This window comes from Corvus cornix, chromosome 12 (assembly GCF_000738735.6).
Source record: "Corvus cornix cornix isolate S_Up_H32 chromosome 12, ASM73873v5, whole genome shotgun sequence".
NCBI lineage: Eukaryota > Metazoa > Chordata > Aves > Passeriformes > Corvidae > Corvus > Corvus cornix.
In genome coordinates, this window is record NC_046342.1 from 14,355,496 (window position 1) to 14,381,268 (window position 25,773).

The window sequence follows — 25,773 nt, forward strand, 5'->3', positions numbered from 1 at the left end:
CAGTGAAGAGGGAAATAGATCATATCTGCCACATCCTGGAGCCCTGATCTATAGCCAGCTAATTAGTTTTACAGGAGTTTTATGTAAAGATGATCTCTGTGGAATCTTTTACTATGAATATCTCTCAAATAATTTATTTTATTTTGAGCTATTTCCTAGGAAACAGCCCATTAGTGTCAGCATTAAGGAGTAGGATGCCATGCATAGTTAGGAATGCCTGTTAACCTCCACCCTCAAAATGCTCATCCCTACAAGACAGGAGGAGAGAGGGTGTAAATAGGGCCTGATCTCAAGAGAGCCTGGCTCCTATTTGCGCTTCAAGAGTTCTCACACCAAATTTATGCCCAAATTCTGTCATGTGGTGTCAGGCCAAGTGAATGCACAGGTAGCTAAGTGAAGTCAGGAATTAATTTGACACATTATGGCTCCAAATTCCAATGATCTGTGGATGTGAAAAACTTTCCTACCCTAATCAACAGGAATATTCATGTGCATGAAATTGGATCAGTAAGATCAGGATCAGTCTCCAGAGAAACAAAACAATGTGAAGGCTGTTATTTATCCTGGCTGTGCTGTTCTTCTGAGAGGGGGGAAGAAAAAAGAGGAAAGATTCGAATTAGAGCTATTTGATGGGTAACATTGCAGTAGACAGGTTAGTCCTTGTAATCTGCTGGCACCATCAGCAGAGTACTAAATCAAATGTGGTTTTACTCATCTTGTGTATCTATTAGTGCAATCCATTGCAATGGTTATTCAATATTTATGTTGTCTGTGTGAATTACTGCATATTTCATTCTCTTTTGAAAACTAGGATAGTTGAAATAGTACAGCGCTGCTTTTTATCTGACAGAGCTTTAATCTTTTGCTTATCATGGTTTCACCTGAATCGTTGTTCTAAAAACTGAATAAATGAGGTTTTGGTGAGGTAAGGAGTTCCAATATTAGACCCTGACACCATTGGTCATGCTGTCATGATACACCCCATATTCCTTATAAATACTAAGTGTGTGAAGATCCGTTTTTTTGATTGCTTGTATAATTTCCAAGAAATAGCACTCACCATACCGAGTAACATTTAAAACTGCTCATACTGTAGTCAAAGTAGTCAAATTGCACTCTTTAGGAAGTAAAGATAATCACTTAGAGAAGTCAGGAAAGACTTTCTGCTCTACTTACAGGAATAAACATAGTCTGTAGCTCTTCTCAGCTAGTCATATCCATCATGGCACTCTCAATTTGGTACAAAGTATCTGTCTTGGTTTGAAAGACAGGTGTCTGCCAAGGGAGACGGGAACCTCCCTTGAAATGAAGAATATGACCCCCTTCCCTCTGAATTATCAGAACTTTGAAATTACGGGGCTTTCAGGCAAAGCTATGGGAAAAGGAATAGCAGCTCTTTACTAGTATCTATATATATTTATAACAAGGCAAACAACAACAACGGCAGCAACACCAAACAGACCCAGAACCCGGTGCCAGCCTCTCTCGGCTGTCAGGCCCTTTCCCCTCGGGTGCAGTTCCGGTCACAGCCGGCAGGGGCGCTGGTGGCTCCCGGCCGGGCAGGGCGGGTGCGATGGTTCCCCCGCGCCTGCAGGGGGCGCTCCGGAGCGAGCTCAGCCATGTCTCCCTCACACGGTGAAGGCAGATGGGCTGGATGGCAAAAATGGGCTGCAGCGGGAATCTCAGAGTGGCAGCTGGAACGGCAGGGTGGGCTCACCCGGGGTAGCAAGCAAGAGGCAGCAGAAACTCTGCAACTGTAGCAGGTGCTGTGGGGTGTCCTGGTGGGGGGGGTATGGGTTAGAGTGTAATGAAAAAGCCCAAGGCAGTGGCAGAAAGCTGGGCAGTGGCAGCCAGGCTCCTGTGCAGCAGCTGCTGCACGCAGCCGGGGAGACACGCCCTCTGGGAAGGGGGAGCGGGTCAGGGTCCCAGTCTTTTCCCCTGAGGCACCCGAACAGATGGCAAGGGTCCTTTCCAGTGAGGCAGGGTGCCAGTAAGGTCCCAGTAAGGTCCGTGGCTGCTCTCATGAACAAAGGCTGACCTGTGGCAGGGTAAAACGGCAGGGCTAAGCTCTGGCGGTGGCAGTGATTTCCCCCACCAAGCAGCAGCTTGACCCTCCTCCTCCAAAAACAAGAGAGCAAGGGAACACTTGGTGCTGCACCCAACCTCTTCCCCCAGCCCGAATCTCACCATATTGCTGCCCTTCCCAGAGAAACCCCCAGGTAAAGAGAGAGTAACCAGCTGCACCCCTCTTCTGAGCTGTGGCAACTTCTTTTGTCTCTCTTAAGTACCTGGTTGTTACTGTCTCCTAGCACCATATGGGAGAAAATTCCCTGAGAGAAAGAAACATAAGGAAAAATCCTAAACCCCAACAGTATCCCAGAGAAAAATAGATCAGATTTCTCTAAATCATTAGAATATGCCTGCTGCCGCACTCCAGCACTGAGATTGCAACTCAGCATCTTGTTCCACTCTGCAGTGAAGAACCATCTGAAAGTTAGACTGAAGGACAAAATCTGCAAACAGACTTTGAGGGAAAATCACCTGCCACCTTCTAGGTGTCCACCATTTCTAGGGTGCAGGCAAAAGAAGGCTTGCAACGTCCGTGACTAAAAAGCTTTGCTCCTAAAGAAATCTTGTCATATATATGTTAAGTCTCGTCCCAGGTCCAGGAAGACAAGAGAGATATCAAGATGGTCCAGGAAGACATCAGCATGATTCACAATTCAGGTTTCAGAATCAGTAGATATTTTTCATTGTTTATTCCATACAGGAACAGTCAAATAAAAAACTTAAAATGACCTTAAAAAACTGAAAACAAAACCAGGAGACAACTCTTAATGCTGCTGTGCCATAATCCATGCTACCCCAAACCATTCTCCAAGGCAAGAAACAGGAAAACTCCATCAAGGAAATAGTGCCATAAAACAGAAAAACAAAGTATAAACAGAAAAATAAAACCAGAAGCCGATGTGTTCCCAAAGGAAATATTAAAAGCAAAATGCTTGTCAGTATAGGATGCTCCACTGCACACATCTGGTGCTCTCAGCAATACAGAACATTTCTTTAATTGCTATATCTGAGACCAAGAGCAAGAAATAAATCTAGACGCTGATCTCAATGTATTTGGAGACAGGTAGAGATGAGTAGCAGCAGAAGATTTCATTGACGATAATCAAGCAGTTACGCATTACTGCACTGAACAGACATGCTCGGGATAGAGCTATGCCTCTATAATTCAATGCCTGTTTTTTAAATCCTTCTGGTGCCAGACATTGCAGAGATAACTGTGATAAGCCTCCCATTTCGCATATATCATCCAATACTTTTTGCAGGATCCAATGTCAGTACAGCAATATCCAGTGGAAAAGGCAATGGATGAGATTTCAGAGCAGCTGGACTGACTCCAGTCTGTTGCTTCTTCTTCTGGGTTGTTGTGAATCACTGCTTTTCTGTTGCTGTTTTATTTACTCAGACTCTAAGTACTGGTTACATGTTTAGACAGCACCTTGCATGATGGATCCTCATTCTCTCTCAGGCCCTTAGAAATGTGTAAGTTAGTATTATTCACATTTTGTGACTTAGACTTTTCCTCACAACAAACAGTAAAGCTCATGTGTTTATTGAGAGGAAAGGATTCAAAGATAGGCACAACACAAGAAAGGAGATAACTAACTAACACTTGCTCTGAGAAGCTGTTTGGTATTTCTAAACTGGAAAATGAATTTGCTCAGCAAGTCCTCTTGATGCCTTTTCCTGGTCTTAAAATCAAGACTCAAAGATGGTTAGAAGGGAAAAAGGGGTTTTACCTCAGTATTTATTTTAAGGATCGTTAGGTGCACCACGTCCAGGTGGAATGTGCTGAAATGCACACCACAGTGCACACACACGATAGATCGGGTATAACATTACAGGTGTTACTAATTAGCATATCTATCAGAGATTCCCCAAAGAGAGGCTTAAGTGAGCCCCCCTCCCCAAGGAACCTTCCCCCTGGATGGTTCTTAGTTTAGAAAATGTGTTCTGGAGAGGACCTTGGTGTCTGGAGCTTTCTGATCCCTAACTACGAGGCTTCTAAGATGTTTGTTTAGTCTCCTAGCTTAACAAAATAAGTCTAAGAATGTAGGCTAAAACCCACTAAAAATACAAAAAGCTATAAAAAGGTATATAAAAGGGGTAAAAAGAAAAGGCAAAAAATCATCTTGCTCAGCATCTCTATTGCCTTCACCTCTCAATAGGATGGTGAGAGGTTCCTCACCATTTCTGTAAGTGGTGTGAGTCCATACAAAGAGTGGGTTAAATACTGTTGTTAAAATGTTCACATCCTTATTAGAAGTAATATGTTTTGATCTGAATCCAAGCTGAATATTCTAAAATTGCTTTTAATAATTTTTTTCAGAGTAACATCAAGGATTTCCTTTTCTTGACTCAGTTTGCTATAGCTTGTCCTTTGTGAACAGTGGCATGTGATTGCCAGCTGTCATTATTACCTGTATATTTCTCACCTCTGTTTCATGTAGACCTGGTGACCCAGTACTCAATTTACCCAAAATACTCAATTCTCAATCCTGCCATTTCTCAAATCAAGAATGACATATTTTTAACTACGTTAACTGCCTCAGAGCATTCTCATCCTTCGCAAAATGAAATTTCAGCCATTTACTGCCTTACAGCACATTTGAGGTCAGGAAAAAGTATTAGGTTCTCTTTCTTCAGGTGGGTACTCAAGAGCAAACTTGAGTACAATCACATTCTTAGGACTGACCAATACTAAATACAGGATACAGAGGTGTCCTTAAAAGAGTCACTGGGTTTTAGCAAATCTGAGTCTGTTCAAATAGTGTCTTTTCCACACAATTTGCCCTGCCTTGACACAATTTATTTAAAAGAAGAAATAATTGAACAAAAAACTTAAATGGGCTTTTTCTTTTTTTTTTTTTACATGACAGAATATTGCCCAGGTATGATGGCCAATTGCTCCAGTGAATAGCAGTGCAGCTGAGGGGAGGACTGTGTGAAGAGTTCAGCAATCAAAGCCATCAGTCCTGCCTGTCGTGATCAGACTGCAATTTTTGGTGAGTGTGAGGATCAGTTTTCTGATTTCATCTTTTATAGAGCACAAGCAGAAGAGGATATCAACAACTCATTTCCTGAACACCAATGGCTCATTTTATCTGCATCTGTTACAGACAATGTCAAAAGATGTTACCTTAAAATTGTCAAATTAGGATCAAGCCTGAGACTTGCTGATTCCTCCTGCTTTTGATGCTGAGGGGAGCTGGATATATTTTGAATGTCTGATTTGGTTTGTAGGGAATGTAATGCTTTTTTAACCAAGATGGAATTTTGACCTGAAGGAAAACTAAAACACATTCATTATCTTGAAATGTGCTCCAATGCTGAATCAGAAGAGAAGAAATTAAGTCAATATTCAAATTGTGAAAAAAACCCAAACCAGAACAAGAATACCCACAACTCTCAAAATCCCAACTCTATTGGTCCTGAAAGACTTTCTTCTGATAGTTGTTACACAATACATTTTCAAAGATACATAAATATTGATCATACATTTACTATGCAATTAAGAGTTAATAAGGAATGCATATACACTGATATATTTCCTTTTTTTCCCAACTTATGAAACTCCTGAGTCACCGGACTTCTGGACCACATTTATCTTTCTCTTTCATGGAAGATACTCCTATACAAAGATTTGTGACTAGTTCAATGACAGGAAAATTTTTTCCTGTTTAGAAATATCCCGAACAGCACAAAGTTGAATTTCAGACTGCAAATACCTCTTCATTGTGCAACTGCCTTTTCCTCAGAATTACGTTAAACTTATTTAAGGCTTTTATTTCAATTTAATTTAAAATAGATTTCCTGAAGATGAAAAACCTTTGTGTTTTCTTTTGGCCTTCCCTTTGTTCCTACTTCCCATGTAATGATGCCATAATGATTCACTATTTGATGTTCTCTGGCTTCAGACTTACACTCTAATTGCCTAATTTCTTATGAGAAAGGCAGATAAGGAAATATTTCAAGAGGCTTGTAAATAACTGACAGGGACCACAAGACTGTGGTTATTTTTAATTTATATCTGAAGTGCTTTGCTGTGCTAGCTGAAATAATGTGTTTGTATAGTTTTTCTGTGCAGCCTGTATCATTTATCATTCAGTAACCAGCATGAACTGCACATCCTGCTTTAAAACCTTAAAGTACTTTCCTAGTTACTATTACAGCAAGGTATTATATTCTTCTGGTGAACCTATAGTGGAGTAATAAATTGCATGACTTTGAATAAAAGACTGTGCTCTTCTTTTGATTTTACTCTAGCCATTCTTACCAATGAGAAGTTTCCAGTCCTGCATGGTTGCTTGGCATCCCTGTGCCAAATGAGCCAGAGTTTGATCTCCTTTGGATTTCAGCCTCTTAAGAGTAGCTCCCTAACTATTTTTTATTGTACTCCTGCAAAATAATTGAAGAAAAAATCCCTAAACCCTGTCCTGAAAGCTGAACTTGCAATATCGTTCCATCCTGGCATTTAACTCTAAGAGAGAATATGGGTTATCCATTTTATCCAGCTCCCAGCGTCATGCTGCTGCCCACATGATGAATGTTACAGGTGGTGGTGCTTATGCTAATAAAGAAGTTAATGAGAAAAGCCAGGCTGGTCCATGTTTTGTAAGACAGAGAATGAAATCCTACATTCATCAACTGGAAAAATCCCAAACATTAGAAAGAAAAGAATGGGTACAGTCCAAACAAAATAAAATTCAAAAAAGGAGATGTGGAAACACAGCATTTAAGTGGCTAAGCTCTCAGTTCAGTGCCTCAGAAAACCTCGAGCCGTCTAGAGGGACGGCACAGGCAATCTGGCACTTCAGTAGCTCTGAAAGTGGCAAATAAATGGTAGCTGCAAAGCCAATACCATGAGGAGAAGCAAAGAGGTAGAAATATAGCCCTTGGCTTATGCCTTAATCCTGTAATTAGATCAGAGACAGAGACACACAGGGGAAGTTAGCAGAAGGGAGCAAAGCCAAAGAGAGCAGGCCCACTCTGAGCTCCCTCTTTTATTCATGAGAAAGGAAAGGGGAGAGCTAGGGGTGGACCTGGGGTAACTGGCCAATCGGACACTGCTCCAGAGTTTGAGTTACTTTCAGTTTTGCCCCCGATTTGGAACAAAGGGGTTTCAGAGCACATGGCTGTTTGACCAGTCTCGGGGAGGGGCGGCTCTCTCTGAGCAGGCAGCAACAAGGAGAAGGTAACTATCATACCTAGAAATATCAATGAATAGTGTCAGACATTGCCATTGTGTAATGCTGCCTTGTTTACATGGTTTATGTTAATATTGTTAGTTACTTCCTGAACAATGGCTGAAATAAGGATTTATAAGGATATTTAAAAATCCTTATAAAGGTGGAGAGAGGAAAGATCAGAAATCCAGAATACCTTGAGTTTAGATGGGTGTCTACAGATCTCTACCATGTTCATTGGTTAAAACTTCAGGCCTTGTAAAAGGATTTAAAGGAAAAAAATACCCACCAAGATTTTAGTCACAGCAGATAGGTAATTCTTTACTGGGAGGGTGGTGAGGCCCTGGCATAGGTTGCCCAGAAAACCCAAAAACCTGTGGATGCCCCATCCCTGGAAGTGTTCAAGGCTGGGTTGGATGGGGCTTTGAGCAACCTGGTCTAGTGGAAGGTGTCCTGCCCATGGCAGGGGGTTGGAATGCGATGGTCTCCAGGTCCATTCCAACCCAAACCCTTCTATGCTTCCGAGATCACAGAAGTGACAACATTTGGTATTTTAGGTTCAGTCCATTTTGTCTTTACTTCTGTATCTGCAGAGCTTTGCAAACAGTGATAAGCAGGTAAAAATGAAGGACATGCAGGTAAGACCAATGTCTCCAGTTACCTAAACTCACACCTATGTAGGGGTGAAATGAAATTGTGTGCATCATTTCCAGCTTTGGGAGAGTCTCCTTTCCCTCCCTTCCCCACAGAAAGCAGTATAATGTACACATCCTTTAAGTGGAGCTATGGTTAAAACCTACCCAAACACCACACAGACAGGTTTTGTTCTGGCACATGTGGTGGTGTGCTATTTATTCTCTTTCTGACAAAAATTTATTGTAGTTAAGCACTCGACATTCCTCTCTGAGAACACTACTGGTTTGGCAAAAGTTCAGTGAGAGTTAAAGAACCACCTCCCAAAGCTATTCTGACCTGGAAAAAAAAAAAAAGAGGATGGGGTTTTTTGTTCAGCAGCAGTTTCCACTGCTCTCTTTGGGAACATGGTGAAAGGAAGCTCAGATAGCATCAGGAAATTCTGCCATGCTCTCAACAGTTTGGTTCATGGGTATCCCATGAACAGCCTCAGCTTTGGTGCTGTGGTGAAGATACCAGGATGTGGTTCCCAAAGGAAGGTCCCTGAGGCTGTTCATACCTCAGGGATCTCCAGAGCACATGAAGTCCCTGAGAAAAAGGAACAAATATCATAGCCTTTTCCACTTAAACCCATTAAATGAGAGGAAGTGGGACAGGTGCCTCATTTCCTGAGCACAGTGGTGCTGATTGCAGGGCGAGTCCGGGCTCTGATTCACTGGCCATGTCGGGGCCACTGCCCCATACACCCACTAACAGAAGGAGAGCCTGGTCCCAGCACCCAGGGCCACCGCCCCACCAGAGCACCACACCCTGGCATCCTGAACCTTGGTGGGACTCACAGATCCCCATGCACGGCCAAGCAACTTTTCCCTTCTTTGCTTTCCTCTCCTGATGTTTGGCTACCTGCTGCACTAGCAGAGCACTGCTGCTGCTTCCAATGGACCCCAGATACTCACAGGAAAAAGAAAAAAAAAAATCACATATGAGAAATCATTGATGTTTTCCTCTTCCATGGTTCTGGTTCAAAGAGCAAGCATCAAACTGGGGAGACAAATCACCTCCCGTCCCAGATACTGTATTTAGGGATGTACTTATCTAGAAAGCCATGCCAGGAACACTGTGAGCAGGAAACCACTGATTGACAACTAAGCCCTTCCTCCCAATTTAAGACATTTTATGACATCCTTGGTCTTTCTTTAAAGAAGCCTTTCCCTTCTATCAGTCTGGCTTCCCTGTTCTCTGTGGCAGTGGCTGATAAATTAAGATGACAATATGGATAAATGAGGCTGAATCTGCCCCCAGCCTGGCTCATCTCTCTCCCTTGCTGCGATAAAGCCACTGTCCCACATCTGGCTTTATCTGTCCCAGTGTGCATCGAAGGAACAGTCTAAGTTGTCATAAATCCAGGCTTTCCCAGCAAGATCAAGAAGGAGGAGGGCTCTCGGAGCCCTCTGCTGAGACAGGGGAAGCTGTAAAAAGTGTGTGAAAATTAACTGGATTCATGTTTACATTTGATATATCTACACACATGGGCAGAGGCAGCCATGCACTTGCTTGGGTCCCACCAGATGTGAAGTGCTTGCAGCTAGGAAGTCCATTTTTGTTTGTGTCACCCAGGCCGAGTTCCACTCCTCAGCACACAAAGCGTGGCTCCCAGCCCAGGCTGCCACACTTCCAGATGGGGATGATAAACCAAATGCTTGCACCTGTGTTGTGCAGACATGTATATCCAGAGATTTTGCTGACCATGGTGAAAATACAGCCTCTAACATGTGGATTCAATGAAAATAGGATGGGCAAAGCTCTGCCCCAACACGCTTGTAGAGCTCAGTAGGAATGAGATGTGTTCATCCTGTTGGTTTAGGATGTCACGCATTGCTTTCTAGTAGTCGCTCCAAACATGGGATGAGTATTTCTTGCTCCCAATTAATAGTATTACCCTGTCTGCCTCCTGGGAGAGGCTTATCCCTTCTATGCTGAGCACAGTGCGCCGAAGCAGCAGGGAAAGGCTGGCTGCAGATGCACCACTGCTCTTTCTTCAGAGGGAAAGCACCAGCAGCAGTTTAACTCCTTTCTCCCCACTATCAGAAAACACAATTACATCAGAATGAGTCCTTCACTGAAAAAGTTACATTTGTTAAATTGGCATTACATTTGTCAAATTGGTAAGTAGCTCATAAACTGAGGCCAAGGATTGTGATTGCTGTGAGCTTTCTGGTACTCTTGACTCCGTCAATTTAATACCCCAGCAGAACAGGGCTCCACTCCACTGTTTTTGACTGGGGATTGAGAATAGATTAATTAAAGTGACTACTTTAATCTTTGAGTTTATGAGTTAAAACTGAGCATACTAAAATGGTGAAATGCATTTTTTCCACTTAATATTTTTCATAATATTTCCGAGGAAAATGTCTAAATTGATGACAGCACAATATCTCTTTTCTAGTTTTGGCCTTACCTTCACTGTTTTCTGTAAATGAAAAAGGGGAGGGAAAGGTTCAGATTTGATAGACTTCAAAATTAAGTATGTCACCACATAGTCATATGCAGAAACAGTCACAAGTTTTCATCAGTTTCCCTCTTCTGGAGGATTAATAATCTGTTATATAAGAGTTACTGTCTTTTTACCATCTTATTAGGGAAAAACTGCAAGCATTAAACTTCTGCACTAGGTACTAATTCTTTGACAGTCTGTGCTTTTGGTCTGTTTTTAAATAGAGAGTATTCACCCTTCTTTCAGGAGAAAAAAAAAAATCTTTACCTGGAAATCACCTTCTGTGCAACTACCTGTTAAGACTTCAAGTGAAGCAAGGCTTCATTACTGTGGAGAAGATTTTCATGTGAAAATAGCTCTCCTCACAGGAGGCTGCCAACTTTTTTATTAATGGCTATTCCCTCACATTCTTTTCTTTTGACTGTTGCACAATTACTACTCCAGTGGAGCAGGTATTGCCCAAGGGAGAAGAGCTGGTAGATTCAAGGAGGTGGGTGGGTAGTGGCAGTGAGGAGTCAGGTCATTCACTACCCACCAGGTCTACCCAAAAACAATAACTGCACAACTCACAGAATGCAATCAAGTGCATTCTTCTCCAGCGTGATTAAAGAAATATTCAATTTGATGCAACTGAGGTACAAAAGCTCTCTGTGTCCTTCCTCTGCCAAGCATAGAAGAATGCCTTGCTTTAAATGATTTACAAAAACTCCCATATGCCAGAGATGTATCATTTACATGGAATCTAGGCAGCTTCATGCAATCACTGCTTACACATAACTGTCCCAAAAGTGAGGGGCAGGGGGAATCTAAATGGAGTAAATCAGCTTATCAGTGCTCTAGGTTTATTTTATTTCTCCCAAAGGAAAAGTAGAGGTTTGCTAGGAATCCTTTTTCCTCTACTAAGGGTAACAATCTGAAATGAAAAATAAAATAAAAATAAAAATTCTTAGTTCTGATTTTGTAACTGCATTCAGTTTAAAATCTACAAATAATATAAAACTGATTTAAAGCCAATTCTTATTAAACAAGAAAAAGTGGAAGTGGCAATGGATGAAAAATTCAAGCAAACTGTTTGTTTTCCTTTTCTTGTTTCTCTCAGGCTTCTGCTCCCCCAAATCTCTAGCAATGGTATAAATCACATGCAGGTTTCTTCAAAACATTACTAAACATCCAACAGGAGAAAATGACACTGTACATCACTTAACAGCAGCTGTGCCCTACCATATTAAAAATCAATTACACTTCACATCATGCAGTCTCAACTTTTAGCAGTTATTTGTGGTGCTAATTTGAGTTGTTCTGGATAATTAGAGGATCTGTTTCTCCTCATTATAAAAAAATTACTTTTGCTAGGATTTGCACGGAGGTACTAACAGCATTACAATCATGATGATTTTAATAAAAGCCAGATTGTGTCTAGCTCTAATACTCTAATAAATCTTTAATGAATTTATCCCAAAATATCCACAGAAGATAATTAAGCACCTTTATCCCCATTTTCAATCGGTGGGGAGCTGAAGCTCAACAGTAACAGGGTTTAGACACCCAGAGACATAAGCACCCTGCTTACCTCCACTTTTAACACACACATTGCAAAAAAACCCAACACAACCACATGGATGGTGACAGGGAAAAGAGATCAGACCTTTCCTGGAGAGGACCTGAGCTTCCAAAACCAGTATACCCACGAGCTGTCTGTCTTAATGCACTGCAATATTTCTAGTGTCAGCCTGGCTTTATCAGGGAGGATGCAGACACATAAGCCTTAAATAAGCTATAAAATGTGGTAACGGGGAAAAATAAGAAAAGTACTGGAGATTTGCCTGCAGCAGGGAGAGGAACTTGCCTCAAAAGGGTTATTGTTTCAGAATTGTTTGATGAAATAATAAACAAAATACTGCATTGCTAACAGTTTCTGTAGACCCATGCTGCCTTGCAATGCGGAGGAGGACGTGTACTCCCTGCCCAGAGAGGGCTTCCTGCATAGTTTCAATGTGAAGGAACACACACTCATTTGTCAACGACAAAAAGCTAGAAGGCATTTCTTAGCCTTAGTGCTTTCTGTTAAGTAGAAATAGTCCCATCAACGTTTGAGGTGTGTAAGGAGATTCAAATGGTTTTAATGCTCAGGCTTCTTTTCTAAATTGAATTAAGACTGTGCTGAACCAATATTGCAAAGGACAAAGGTCAAGGCTTTATTTATATAATACAAGGATGTAATGCAATAACCGGCTGTTGGAGGCACGTAAGTAAAAGATCAGGGACAAAGCTGCAGACAGGATGTCAGCAGTGTACAGGGAATTAGCCATGCAACTCCCTCTCATTAATTACAGATATGCACGTCTGAACACCATACATCATTATAAAGGCATACCCAGCAGTAACTGTGATTCATACCTTACCATTAACAGTGCAAGAAAAGGTGAAAGAGGATTGTGCTCTTCTGGCACCATTAGGTAACCGTAGCTGTGGGTTCTTCCTATGTTCAATCTGAAATGAAACAGTAGCCATGGAAAAGCATGATAAGGAGGAGTTTTCATAATTTCCTGAAGTGCCATTTTTAATCATGTTACTATATAAAGAATAAATATTTCCATACCAATTATCAGGCAGCAATGTAATATTTTTCTACAAAACCCTGATGAATATTAAATATTGTTACACCCTGCAAGAGTTCAAAAAGCACATTCTGTGTCAACACACCTGTCAGAGACAAAAAGATTTAGAAGCTCAGAAGGACCTTGAAAGTTCCATTTCTAAATATTGCTTTTGTCCAAAATATGTTGCTTTCTTATGGGGCACACCCTGCAACTTTACTCCCAGTCAAATACATCCTCAGCTTATTGGAGCCCATTATGTACATTTAGGGTACAAGACTACTTAGTTTTGTGCCAAACATTCTTTTACTATGTTTTTGCCAAAAAAAAAATCCCAACAAAAAACCCCACAGTTTCAGCAACAAAAATGCCTAAATGGAAAAACACTTCACTTGTTATATCTGCTGTAGATGCTGGTTTCTTCTTTTTTTTTTAAATATGAGCATCACATCCTATTCAAAAGCTGACTTTCCGGTTTGTGCAAGAGCGCCACAAAGACAAAAATTCATCTTAAGGTAACAGAATGTACCTAAGGCTTTACTGCCTTACTCTGAGAACCTGTTGACATTTGGTTTTGTCCTCATGACATCTGTTACTAATGCAACATTGGAGTCCTTATCAAAGGCTTTAAAATAACATTTACCAGCATTAACTGCCAGGTAGCCTTCTTCAAATGTTTTCCATACACTTTCTACACCAGATTTAGAAAAATGCAGTTCTTCATGTAGTCTTTAACTGATGGAAAAGATCCATCGAAGGTTTCTGGTAACCAGGTGTACCCTATTTCCCAGGCATTCTGCCAGCAGAGAACAATGACTGACGTTCTTTACCTCAAGTGAACTGTACCCCGTAAGCTGGGAGAAAGCCAAGCCAAGAATCTGCTCTTCACCTGAGCTGTTTTACGGGTAAAAACACCAATTAGGGCTCATGTTCACCCACAGAGTCTTGAACAAGGCTGTGCTTGGAATGGGAACTCTGAGTACCCCGTGTCATCATTGGTCTCCAGAAAGATACAGGTCAAATATACACAACTGGTAGGCTTTGCCCAGTTCTCAGGGCAAGAGGGTTCTTCTCTTACACAGCACATGACCCCAATATCTGCAAGTACTACAGTGCCTTCAGTCATCTACTTTAATTGCAAGATTTCTTTATTTTTTTAAAATGCAAAACTGGTCTCTTCAGAAAAGAAAGACAATGTTTTACCTTTTTTGCTTTATCAGTTTTTGCTAAGCTGACAACACAACTCTGACTTACCAAATGAACTGTAAAGCATCATGACACTTCAACTGTTTCATTGTGGTCACCCTGATACAGCTGTGAGATGTAAAGGCCTCATAATATAATACAGAATATGATGAATGTAAGAGTTGCGAATTTCTCTGTTAAGGATAGTGATTTTTTTGCAGTTCGGTTCCTCAGGATAGGAATACTCTCAGCTTCCTGAGCTTTTGGCAACTGAAGAGTCAGAATGTGCAGGGGAGGCTGGCTAACACCCCATTAGAGCCATCCTTTAATTTTTCTGTGATCTCCTGTCTCTTCCTGCTTAGGACAGTCTCTCCAAGACTGAACCAACCCTTAATCTTTCACTCTCTGCTCCTGTGGTCTAAGTTCTACAGTATAAAATACTTCTTATTTGAGTCTGTTGAGCATTAAGCAGGTTTTTGTAGAGGTAGAATTCATGAGTCCATGCTTGACTTTTCCAGACCCCCAGAGCTTTGGGCTGTCCCAAGTCCTGCAGTGCATTAACCTACCCTCAAGACACCTCAGCTTAGATCAACATAAAAGGCAAAACCTTTCCAAAGGAAGACAACATACTCTTTTAAGTCTGGTTTCCCTAAACAAAGCAGAAGGTAAAGCACAGGTTTCTAGTCATGTTTTGAAAGGTGTTCAGCCAGTTTTACATCTGGTTATGTAAATGTGAGCAATCACACAGATTTTTAAGCTTTAGTGAGCTTGGTGAACCTTGCTACACACATAAATGCATTCCTCAAGAGGAAAAAAGGTATAATGGCTGGTTTGGGATTGATGGATTTGCTGTGGATCTGTGCTTAAACAAGAGAGGGAGGTGAGGAGAAAGTGAATGTATGCAAACATAGTCTCAGAGAAAAAGGGATATTAAAAGGAAAAGTAAAATGAAATGTTGTTTATTGTTGCTCAACACCAGAACAGACAAACTTTTAACATATAACAAAGATTTCAACACAACATGGACAGAGGAAATTATTATTCCAGCTCTACAGAGAGAATCTCAGTCTCAAAATGTGAGTGCTTAAGAAGTGGGAAACTCCCAGTGACTGGACATTCCCCAGCTCAATGCTTGTCTTGTCCATTTTGATGTTTCATGGTGTAGGACTTCTGTTTGCATGATGGGAAGCACAAAGGCCCTTGTGTTTGCTTTGGGCCTCTGGCTGCTATTGTAATACACAATACCATAAATATTGCTCACATTCTTTCAGCATTACACAGCAATTCTACAAAATTAAGAGCAACAATCCAGGCTGAGGGTCCAGTGTATTGTAAGCACCAATGGCCCCTTCCTCCTTTAACAGCCATTACAAAGGAAGAAGTAACAGGAGAGGGAGCAGAAGGCAATGACAGAAGGGAGAAGGGAACCAACAGAATGTCATAAGGATCTGTCTCCAGAGGAAACCTTCTGCTGCCCCCAGGAACCAAATTGCTGGAATAGAAGGAAGGTCACAAAAACCAACCAGTGAACAACCTAAATCCAATTGCATCGAAAAGCACATTCCTAGAGACTAAGGATGGATGCAGCACCAAGAAGTAGAACAAAGTGACACTAACATCTTGCTTAAATGAGCACATCAGCTGAACTTTCTTTTTGCTACAATGAAAGAATTAAATGCGATGTGCAAGTAATTCAAGAGTTTATTGGCAGGGTGGAGAAAGAGCTTCTACATTCTAGGGGTGTTTTATTACTGCCTGCTTTTGAATTGCAAAGCAGTGAGCTATTAAATACCATTGTAAGAGGCATTTGTGTTATCCAGTGCCTCAGAAGAATAGGGAAGACGCCTGAAACATCTCTGTGACTACATTTTAGGAAGCTGCTGCTAGCAGGCACACAGTTGCTTAGAGGCCATCAGAAATGGGATTAACATCTCCCTGTGTGTTGAGACACACAGAGCTCATAGCGGGGTACCCCAAAGCTGTGTTTGCATTCTGCAACTTTTAACTGACATGCAACTAAACCTTCTGCAAGAACAAGGTGTGCAATCATACTTTCCCTGAGTAACCATTTCTGAAATGAATGTCTGATCTTAGGGAGTGCAAAATCCTGTTCCTGAAATCATATGCATAAACCCCATTCACTTTTGGACACCTCAAACTTCAGCAAGTGACTCAAAATCCTACAGCACAAAAATCATCCCTGTGTAGTTATGCTGCACACAAGGAAGAGAGCTGTTCTCAGTGCTGCCATTCTCTGTAGAACATGCTATTCTTTCTAGAACCATGGCTTTTTGAAGCAATGGTAATTTACACTTCTCTGGCGCCTTCTCCCAGCTCCTCTGAGACTATTTAGCCATGATTTTAGGTGTAGTAATTGTAGGGACTAGAGAACTGTTCTTTCTCTTGGGGGTGGGAGATCAGGCCAGCTCTCCTCCACACATGATTTTACTCCTTCTCTTCCAGCTTCCCACCTTTCCACAATCCTTGTTTGCTTGTGTATGTATCAATCCCTCAGACAACCCACCAATCCCCAGATTTCTTCTAACCTGAACAAACTCAAGCTGTACTATATTGTTCACAAGCCTTTTTTGCAGGTACAGCATAAAAAATGGAAAGGGGAGTGCTTCTTCACCACGTCAGAGGTTACAACTTAATTTGGCTTGGACTGGATCTGTCCTTGGACCACTCAATTTTATACAGCACTGCTCCCTGTAAAGAAAAGAAACCTCAGGATTGAGGAGCATGTGGGTGCAGTGGGGCCACCCAAAGGTCTCTGACCACCTCTGCATGATGGTCTCCATGCAGCTGTCGTGGGGATGCAGATCTGTGCAGCACAGAGCCCCATTAGCTGTGACAGAGCAGCCACCACTGACAGGCAGCAGTGGCCTAATGAGGTGGCTGCTCCTTCCCAGCCGCAGTGGACGGTGTCCGACCTCGTGCAAAACCGTCACTGCAATTAGAAGTAATTGGAGGCCTTTTTGCCAGGCTCAGCAGGGAGAGCAGGAGCCAAAGGGCATGGGGGATGAGTGGAATGTGGTCTCCTCGGGGCTGGGCGTGCTGGTGGCAGGCCTGGGCATGCTGGTGGCAGGGTGTGGAGGTTCACAGTGCCACTGCCCGCTCCAGACTACTCCTCCAAGGCAGGGTGTGAGCCCCGCCACTGCCAATCAGTCCTATCTACTGAGAGCTATTAAAACAAACCCCAGCAAAGGTATTGCTAACACCCCAGGTTATGTAAAGGGCCAGTTTTAGAGAGCAGCCTTGCCTGTGTTGTTACAGACTCCCTTCCATCCTTCTTACTCCATTTCTCATCAGTGGTGGTGGCTCAGGTCTCATAATAGGAAGTCCCAAGCTTGTCCTGGTCTCCTCACCGAGCAGGAATTTGAAGCAGCGTTATTATTTGGGGTACTTCAGAACACAATGTTCTCCTGAAGTGGCTTTTGTTTCTTTTAAAAGCATTATTTTTTAACAGTTTGATTAAAAATAATACTGCAGTGTGAGAAGGGGCATTCATGACACGCCAACCTGACCTACTAATTTAAATTCCCAAAAGCTCTATCACAGATCCCCTGAAATGGAGAGCCTTTAATAATTGAATTTCTTAATGTGGAGGGGCATTTTTGGATCCTTTCTTTTTTTGATGCAGCATAGACTCTCTAGAACATCCTCTCATGTCTAAGGTGCTGCATGTCTAAGATGCAAACCTCATCAGCTCCCAAAAGCCACAGATAAAGATTGCTGTGAGTTATTGCAGGCACCAGACTGGCAATCCCAGGACAAGGCATGTCACCCAGGGCACAGATGAGATTCTTGAGCATGTTACCACTTCCCCTGGTAGCAAGGAAAGGCAGAGAGAATTGAGTCATGACACCCACACTAGCATGGGGACAACTAAAGATTTTGGACAAGGCTGTTGTCTGCACAGGAGTGATGAACTACCATCCCAGATGTTATTTCCAGGGTCAAGACACCCAGCAATCTCCGATGTCCATGCATTTGCTCTGAGCACACAGCATGTTTTCCTCCTGCAGGTATCTAGCAGTCCACAGCATTAAAACAAACCAAGAAACTCCTTCCTCACTCCCTTGTAACTGAAGATTTCTTAACAACCAATACACTGCAGTGTCGCAGTGACCGCTGCTGCCCACTGCCCAGGCTAGCTCCAGCGGTGTGCAGCAGGAGTGGGGAGCAGCTGGAGGCACGGAGCTTTAAAGCTGCTCCTCTGAAGCCTCTGCTCTACCCAGGGGAGCACAGGCTCCAGGCACTGTGGCAATCAGCAGCCCTCGACCAAGGGAAAGACAAAAAGTAGCAGGGAAGCTTGCCACAGGAGGTAATCCAGGTTCATTGAAGGGGATCCACGGTAAACAAGCAACACTTGCAGAGCGACCATACCTTATAAAGGAGGGTTGAACAGGGGGAGTAACCCAACTAGGGACCAATAGGCGGATTAGGAGGGAGGGATGCTGAAGGAAAGGAGTCACATCTGGGCCAATGGTCTTGGTGGGTGGAGGGAGAGGAGTCACATTCCCCAAGGTCTAGGTTTCGGGGATTTCCAAGAGGGGAGGTATCCGAGGGGGCAGGGTCCTGGGGGATTGATGGGGACCATATAAGGGTAATTAGGGAGGGCTTGGGTGACAGGCACAGAACAATCCAGAACTCCGGGAGGGGTTTGGGCAATTGGCAGGGAAGGAGCCAGAACAAAGGGAGGGGATAACCATATTGGGAGCAGCGGGGGAGTGGCTTGAATCTGCGGCAAACCAACTGGGAATCAAAGTGGGGAAGGTAGGGATGAACCATTAGGGTAGAAACATACAAAAATACAATAAAAACATCGCATCACCACACTGAAACACTGGTGCACAGCCATTCTCTTAAATTTTTATGTATTTCACCTTTTCATTGGGGACAGTATGACTTCATCATTGAGATTCTGGCTCAGAAATCATCACAATGAGAGGGGAAGCCACAATCTCCCATACTGATTCTTCCTCCTTTGATAATTATTAACATAACTGATGCTCTCGGACACTGAATTTTTCTGTGTCAATTTGCTCTGTAACTTGGAATTTTCTCTTAACTATAAGATCTTACTGTATTTTGGGGTTGTTCTCGGCCAGAGGGATCAGTTGGACAAGCACAGAAAAACAGAGACTGTGGTCTGGACAACAGGCGTGCAAAAGAGAATCTGATTAATCTGGAGGGTAGAATGACTGAAATTTAGTCCATGGGAAGTTTGGAATAAAATTATCATCATTCTGTTTTGGAGAGAAGACCAGATATTAGAGCATTCTTTATAGACAGGAAATGAGAAAGAAAACCCATCAAAACAATATTAAGTTTTTCCAAATTAGACAATGGTTGAGATTCCTATTTTTTGGTCCCTTGAGCTGCCAGGGACATCTTTTCTCTCCAGTAGCCCAAGAGGGAGCCAGGTGTCCTCAAGCCTGTCCCCAGGCTGTCAGAAGGGCACAGCAGAGGTTGCCAGACTGCTGACTTCTCCAAATGGAAACCATGGAGCTGGGTACCCTCAACCCAGGCAGCTGCTGGGACACACATCTATCTAAACCTCTGTATACCAGAGCCAGGAGCAGTCTGAATGGCTGAGAGGCACCGAGCCAGCAGGCCCTGGAAACCCAGACTCCCTGAGAGCTTGCCAAGCAGCTTGCCAGCAACCAGGCAAAGGGCCAGTGCTTTGGTACAAGTCAGTAGGAACCTCCTCTCTGCTTTGGTATCAGCTAGTCAGACTTCTCCTGAAGGGAATGCTTGTCATTCCTGCATGTGTGGCCACATACATGCCCTATACCCCAGTTCCTACCAGCCCTTGCATGTGGACACAGCAGTCAGTTGTGGGGATGTGACCCCAACGTCACACTCGACACTTATTTTCTCTCCCCTTCCAAAGCCAGATTTAACACAATCCATTACTCCTGCCCTATGTTCTTTGCTTGAGGCTGCTTTGCCTCCATCCTGAGACAATACATTATTTTACTAAGGACATTTCATAACAGATAGCTTCCCAATTCCTCTATGACCTACTGTTGTAGGATGCAGTTGCTTCAATGCCCGCAGAACATCCTCAGGCAACACACTTTGGTAAAAGCTAAACATTCTAGAAGGGTTTTGTAAGATCTGTGATCCCAAGTGAGTCTTTAAATATATTTTATTGATTAGTTTTGGCTATATATGAACAAGGAACTGAGGATCTATCCTGCAGCTTTAACTTGGGCTGTTCTCATATTACAGAAAGAGTGACTTTGTCCCAGTCAGAATTAGGCTTTCAGTCCTAAAGCCAACAATAACAAACTCCAATGTGACCTTTGCATGACAGAGTTGTATGAAGAATGAGCTATGCTAAACCCCAACCTTGAATCTCCTCTTACAAGACACATGCACATTCCCACTCACTTTCGGGAGCCCTGCTCCTACCTGCTTCCTGGAAACTCAGAAAAGACAAGACAACACGACAGCTTTCACTGGGTTTTTTTGTGAGATACCCTGCTTGTCTTTTTTTCCTTTCCCTACTTTTAAAATCACAGTAAGTTTTCTTTCTTTCAGATTTCTCTAATGTTTTCCCTGTGGTGTATCCGTTTTAGCCAGCCTCCCTCTTCCCTCTAGTACCCGACACTGCTCTCATTGTCAGGGCAGTTGCAGGGAGTTCAGGTTTTCCCCTCTCCATTTCTCTTTGGACCTGACACTGCTCCTGACCCCTGCTCAGCCTTTGCTTTGAAGTGCTTTTTCTGCTCTCTGCTTTCCCACTGGATTGTGCTAACCCTCCTCCTTTCCCCGCTCCATCAGTTGGCTTCAATAAGTGAGAGGAGCTCACTGGAACCTCCTCTTTTGTGTTATCAGCATGCTCTCACTTCTCATAAAATCCTACCCACCTTGCACATAGAACAGTTTGGCAAAAGATGACGGCTTCCATGGCCTGGGAACCCTGCTAAATTCCACACGGGAGCACCGCTAGCTGCCCCAGACAAGCCTGTCAGATAGGTCTTGTGTTTGACCCAGGCAACTTCACAGCAATGTCTAAAAACAAGCAGCCACTTTCTTCCCCCTCCCCAGGATAATGGCATTCAAGTGTCTTTTTCGCCATGTGCTGCAAACAGCGTTATCCTTGTGGAGCTCTGTAACTTTTTCCTGCTCTACTGCAATTTTAATGGAAAACACACCCACAAATTTGGCTTAAGTGCAAATGACTGATTTGATTCGGTCTCCTTGGTGCTACAGCTCCTAACTGATGGATGTTCAGGTCAAAGCAAGAAATGACATCAGCACAAAGACTGGCTCTGCTCTTACTTATTACAGACTCCTGTAAGCTTTCCAGATCTATAAATATTCACGTTATTCCCACAGAGGGGAAGAAAGAGGATGATTTGTATCCTTCTAGCTTGTTCTGTTAACACATTCCCATTTTTCAGTGTTTTCCAGTTAGATAAATACCATGACAAACAGGAAAGCCTTGTGAGAGAAAATACATTTTAGAGTAAATTGCAGTGGTGCATAGTTTATAAATATTTGCAATGGAATGTGAAAAATATCTCTATTGATCATATTAATGTATGCTCAATACAGAGGACCAGGGGTTTTTTAAAGACATGAATAGAATTTCCACTGCAGGAAAAAAAACCGGCAGAATTTGTGTATGCTGTATAAACACATAGACAAAAACACTTTAAAGTTGAAAATACTATTTTAATTACAATGGTAAAGCTTGATTTATTTTCTGTACCTCTTTTGCCAGGGAGTTAAGCATCTCACAAAAATCTGAGTCATATTGCCTGAGGATCAAAACCAGAGAAAACTCTGGTAAATCCTGGTAAAATGCTATAACCTCTTAACCACTCCATTAGTGAGAGCTGATGATAACATTTAAATAAGAATGTAAAAACATTGTTTTGCTCAAAAATTACATTACAAAGATAAACAATAAGAGTTTGGGAATACCCTGGTTAACACAGCAGCCTGAAGGACTTATACAGATCTCTCCTCCACTCTCCTAAGTATTTTTCATTATTGCTTACTAGATTATGAATTATTTTTGAAAGGATTATTGTAGTTACAAATTCCTACTCAGGCTTCTTCACTCACCACTTGAGAATACTGCAAAGGAGCACCTTTCCACATGTGAATGTGATCCACATGTGCACGTGGCTTTGTGCATGTGGGAGCAGTGTGGGGACGCTGAGCCATAACATTCCAACGCAACTCCAGGACTGATCCCCTCCATGACATCTCAGCACAGGTTAATTCCTCTGTGCACCACTGATGCAGCTGTACCAGCAATAACAACCTTTCCCTTCTCCCCCATTTTTTCCTTTGGGCGTTACTATCTGTAAGCCTTCAAACCCCTTTCACCCAACACAATGGTGCTTGTTACAGCTGCTCATTTTCCAGCTTCCATCAGCATCATGCAATTAAAGGATCTCTGACATGAGTCATTTAAACCCCTCCCCATGAAGCTGTTCAAAACATAAACCAGCCAAGAAAAGACACTGAGAATGGCATATGTGGAGTACACAGCCCCTCACTTCACAGCTACTAGCCTGCTTAGGTGCAGTGACTTCTCTCCTTTAAAATACTAATACTAATAATAACACTACTACTACTAATAGTAATAGTAGTAGTAGTAATTATACACACTGAGTACCCATCCAGCTGTTTTGCTGGCAAGTAGCTTAACCAAATGGAAAACAGGGTGGGAATACTTTGATGCCCCTATAGTCCCTGTGAAAATCAAGGTGGCCAAGGTCACTGGTGCTATCCATACATTGCCAGTGCTGATCCTCTGCTCGAGGGCAGCAGGAACCCTGGATAGCCCTCAGCAGAGACTTCTCCTTTCAAGTATCTCAAGGATTTTAGCAAGGTGAATGCTCATGGTTATGGAGCTGGCTAACATCCATCACTCATTTTACACTGGCCATTAAGCTGCCTGGAGGCAACCAGCATGGATCTAAAGCTGCTGCATATGTTTACCTTGCCAGGGGGAAAACAAGGTAGGAGAAGTGCTGGCAGAACCCATGTTTTGACTCTGTACACAAATATCCTCTTCCCCCCACCTCCCATTCCAGATTCTTACATTCATTGCATTACATCTTTGGTGTCTCAGCTGTGCTGTGCTGGACTGTGTAAAAAACATCAGCATGTTTCCCCCACAGGCCACGAGGCGGGAGCAGCCATGTCCTTACTGGTGAGTTCAGGGCACTAGGTGAAGGCAAAAAACCTGCAGCCCCCACCAAGCCCAAAGGGATCTGTGACAGGCCTGTACTCTGAGCCCTTCCACCACAGCATGAGAGAAATGGCTTTCAAGAACAACAATGATTATGTACATTTTGTACCATGTTAAAGAGGGAAAATAGCAACGGGGACAAGAAAAGCTTGGTTTGTGAAGGATGTTCCAGCAGAGGTGATTAATAGTGTTGAAAGAAGCCCCCACTGTTTCAAATTTCTTTCCAATTAGCCATGAAACTACTCCCTCCTTTTTCCTCATTTTACTTTTCCCCTTTTTTCTTTTACCTGTATTTGATTTAGAATCAAGGTTCATGATTTGTGTTATGACAGCAGAAATAAAGGGATTTAAAGCATTGCTTTTGATGGCTCATTAGCTGCATGTGGCTACATGCAACACTGCTCGACTGAGATACATTGCCCAGGATTTAATTCCAGAATTATTTCAAAGGCATTAAATCGAATGCTTGCCCTTTTCACCATGGTGTTTAAATGGTACTTTGTATGCCAAGCTTAAAAAAAGAGCATAGGAAACAGATGCAATGCTGCTGGAGCATGTATTGAACCTTGTTAAAGTGTTAAACATTTATTAGAATTTTTTTTAAACAAAGTAGTGTAAATCCAGTTGTTACTACAGTTAACTTTCTCTGCTACAAGAGAAAAAGGAGATTTTTTATTTTTCTTAACTAACAAACAGCTCTCAGAACTAGTGAACAATAGCTCATTTGTTCAGCAAGACTTAAAGATGAGAACAGTCTCAGGCTGGAAGAAAGAGATGTGCACATTTCTGTGCTGAGTAAAACAAACCAGACAAAGCTTCTTCCACAGTAGAGAGGAGATTAAACCCTAGAGCTGAGCTGAAGGTCAGGAGTCTCAGAGCTCTCCAGGCATAGCCCCAACCAGCTACTCCTGGTGGAAGGCTGTTCAAGGACCCTCCAGAGAAGCAGCTCTGAGCTCTCAGCTTTCAGCTTCGCAGGGACATCCAGGGATGAGAGCTTGCCTCTGGTGCACAAAAGCAGACCCTCCAAAACAGTTTGCACTTGTTTACTGCTGATCTACAACCTCTGTTAAGAGAAAGCCCCTCTATATGCTTGTTTTTCCCCCATTTGCCTTGTCCCTGCAGATTCAGGGATGCTACTAGTAAAACACAAAGTGGACTTTATCCAGTTTACAACCGAACTTTCATTCTGAAATAAAGCAAATCCAAAGCACAGTTTCCTTGAACTCACAGTGGGGATATCCCTCTGCTCAACTCCTCTTGCCTACAATGGGTCACACTTGAGTGCAGTCAGTTGTGCAGGGGCAGCTGTCCAACACTGTGCCCACCCACCCACTTCACCCCTTTTCCTTTCTACCAGCATCCGTGCATCATAAACACATCCAAATGTCAATATTTCATACAAGAAGCAATACATAACACAGCTATTTGCACGATTTTCTTTTATGTGTGGCCACAGTTGGCTGGAGCTGGTGGTTCTGTTAAAGCCTGAAAGACAGTGGGCGTTACCATAATTTGCATCTGGATTTGAAATTTAACACCATTTGGAAAACACAGGCAATTACCTAGAACTGTGTTTCCATGCAGCAGCACCCAGGAGTCTGCAGCAGTATTACACCACAATTCAGCTTCAGCTGGAAGCCACATTTTACTGCCTTAATCACAGGATTTCTGAGCAACCACTATCACAAAAAGATGCAAGAGGCAGAAGAATTTGCATTTTTGAGCCCTTTCAAGAGCTCATCAGTGTGTTTTAAGTCCTCTAATAAAACAGCATTAACAAAGGCATTGAATTCCTTCATGTGCCTGAAAATACACATATGCACACACAGAGATCCTCTCTACTTCTGCCCTGCCTACCAAAGGAAGAGCAAAGGAGCAAATCTATCCAAACACATGGGCTGCATCTGGCCTGGGCTCTCTGGGGGGCTGCACAGTGGGGACAGCGCAGGGAGGCAGAGGAAAGATTGCCCAAAGTGCTCTTTCTGGCCCAATTCCAGCACATATATAATTTAATTGGGAATTCTATATTACCCATAGCCACTGTATGGCAATAGTTATCTTGGTTATTTAGTAACTAATGGGAGTTTTTTTACAATTAGACGGTTTTTTTTTGTGTATGAGGGTCTGGAAAGGGACCTTACATTGCACAGAAAGGTTACAGCTTGCCACAAATGTACAGAACTGAGGCTGGTCCCCTGTGGATGGAGCTTGGTTTGATTTTCTGTAGAGATTCAATATAACTTGCCCAAATTACCATGTACCCAAATACCATAGCATAGGTATTTCCCCACTTCCACCTTTACCATGGGATGTTTTGACTCCAACACCACTCTCAGGTACACCCTGTGGTATGGAATGACCCTGCAGAGTTTTCCCAAGATCTGCTAT

General features: G+C 42.7%; 1 long non-coding RNA gene across 9 annotated transcripts in view; it reads right to left on the minus strand.

Annotated features, from left to right (window-relative positions):
- The window catches only part of LOC104683350, a 93,639-nt gene that overhangs the window by 18,738 nt on the left and 49,128 nt on the right, over positions 1-25,773 (minus strand). For 8 of the 9 annotated variants that reach the window (XR_005602994.1, XR_005602997.1, XR_005602995.1 and 5 more), the window contains exon 2: positions 12,783-12,870. This is a non-coding gene — a long non-coding RNA (uncharacterized LOC104683350). Of the gene's footprint in view, positions 1-12,777; positions 12,871-25,773 lie in introns of all 9 variants that reach the window. The other variant, XR_005602993.1, reaches the window with a different exon arrangement.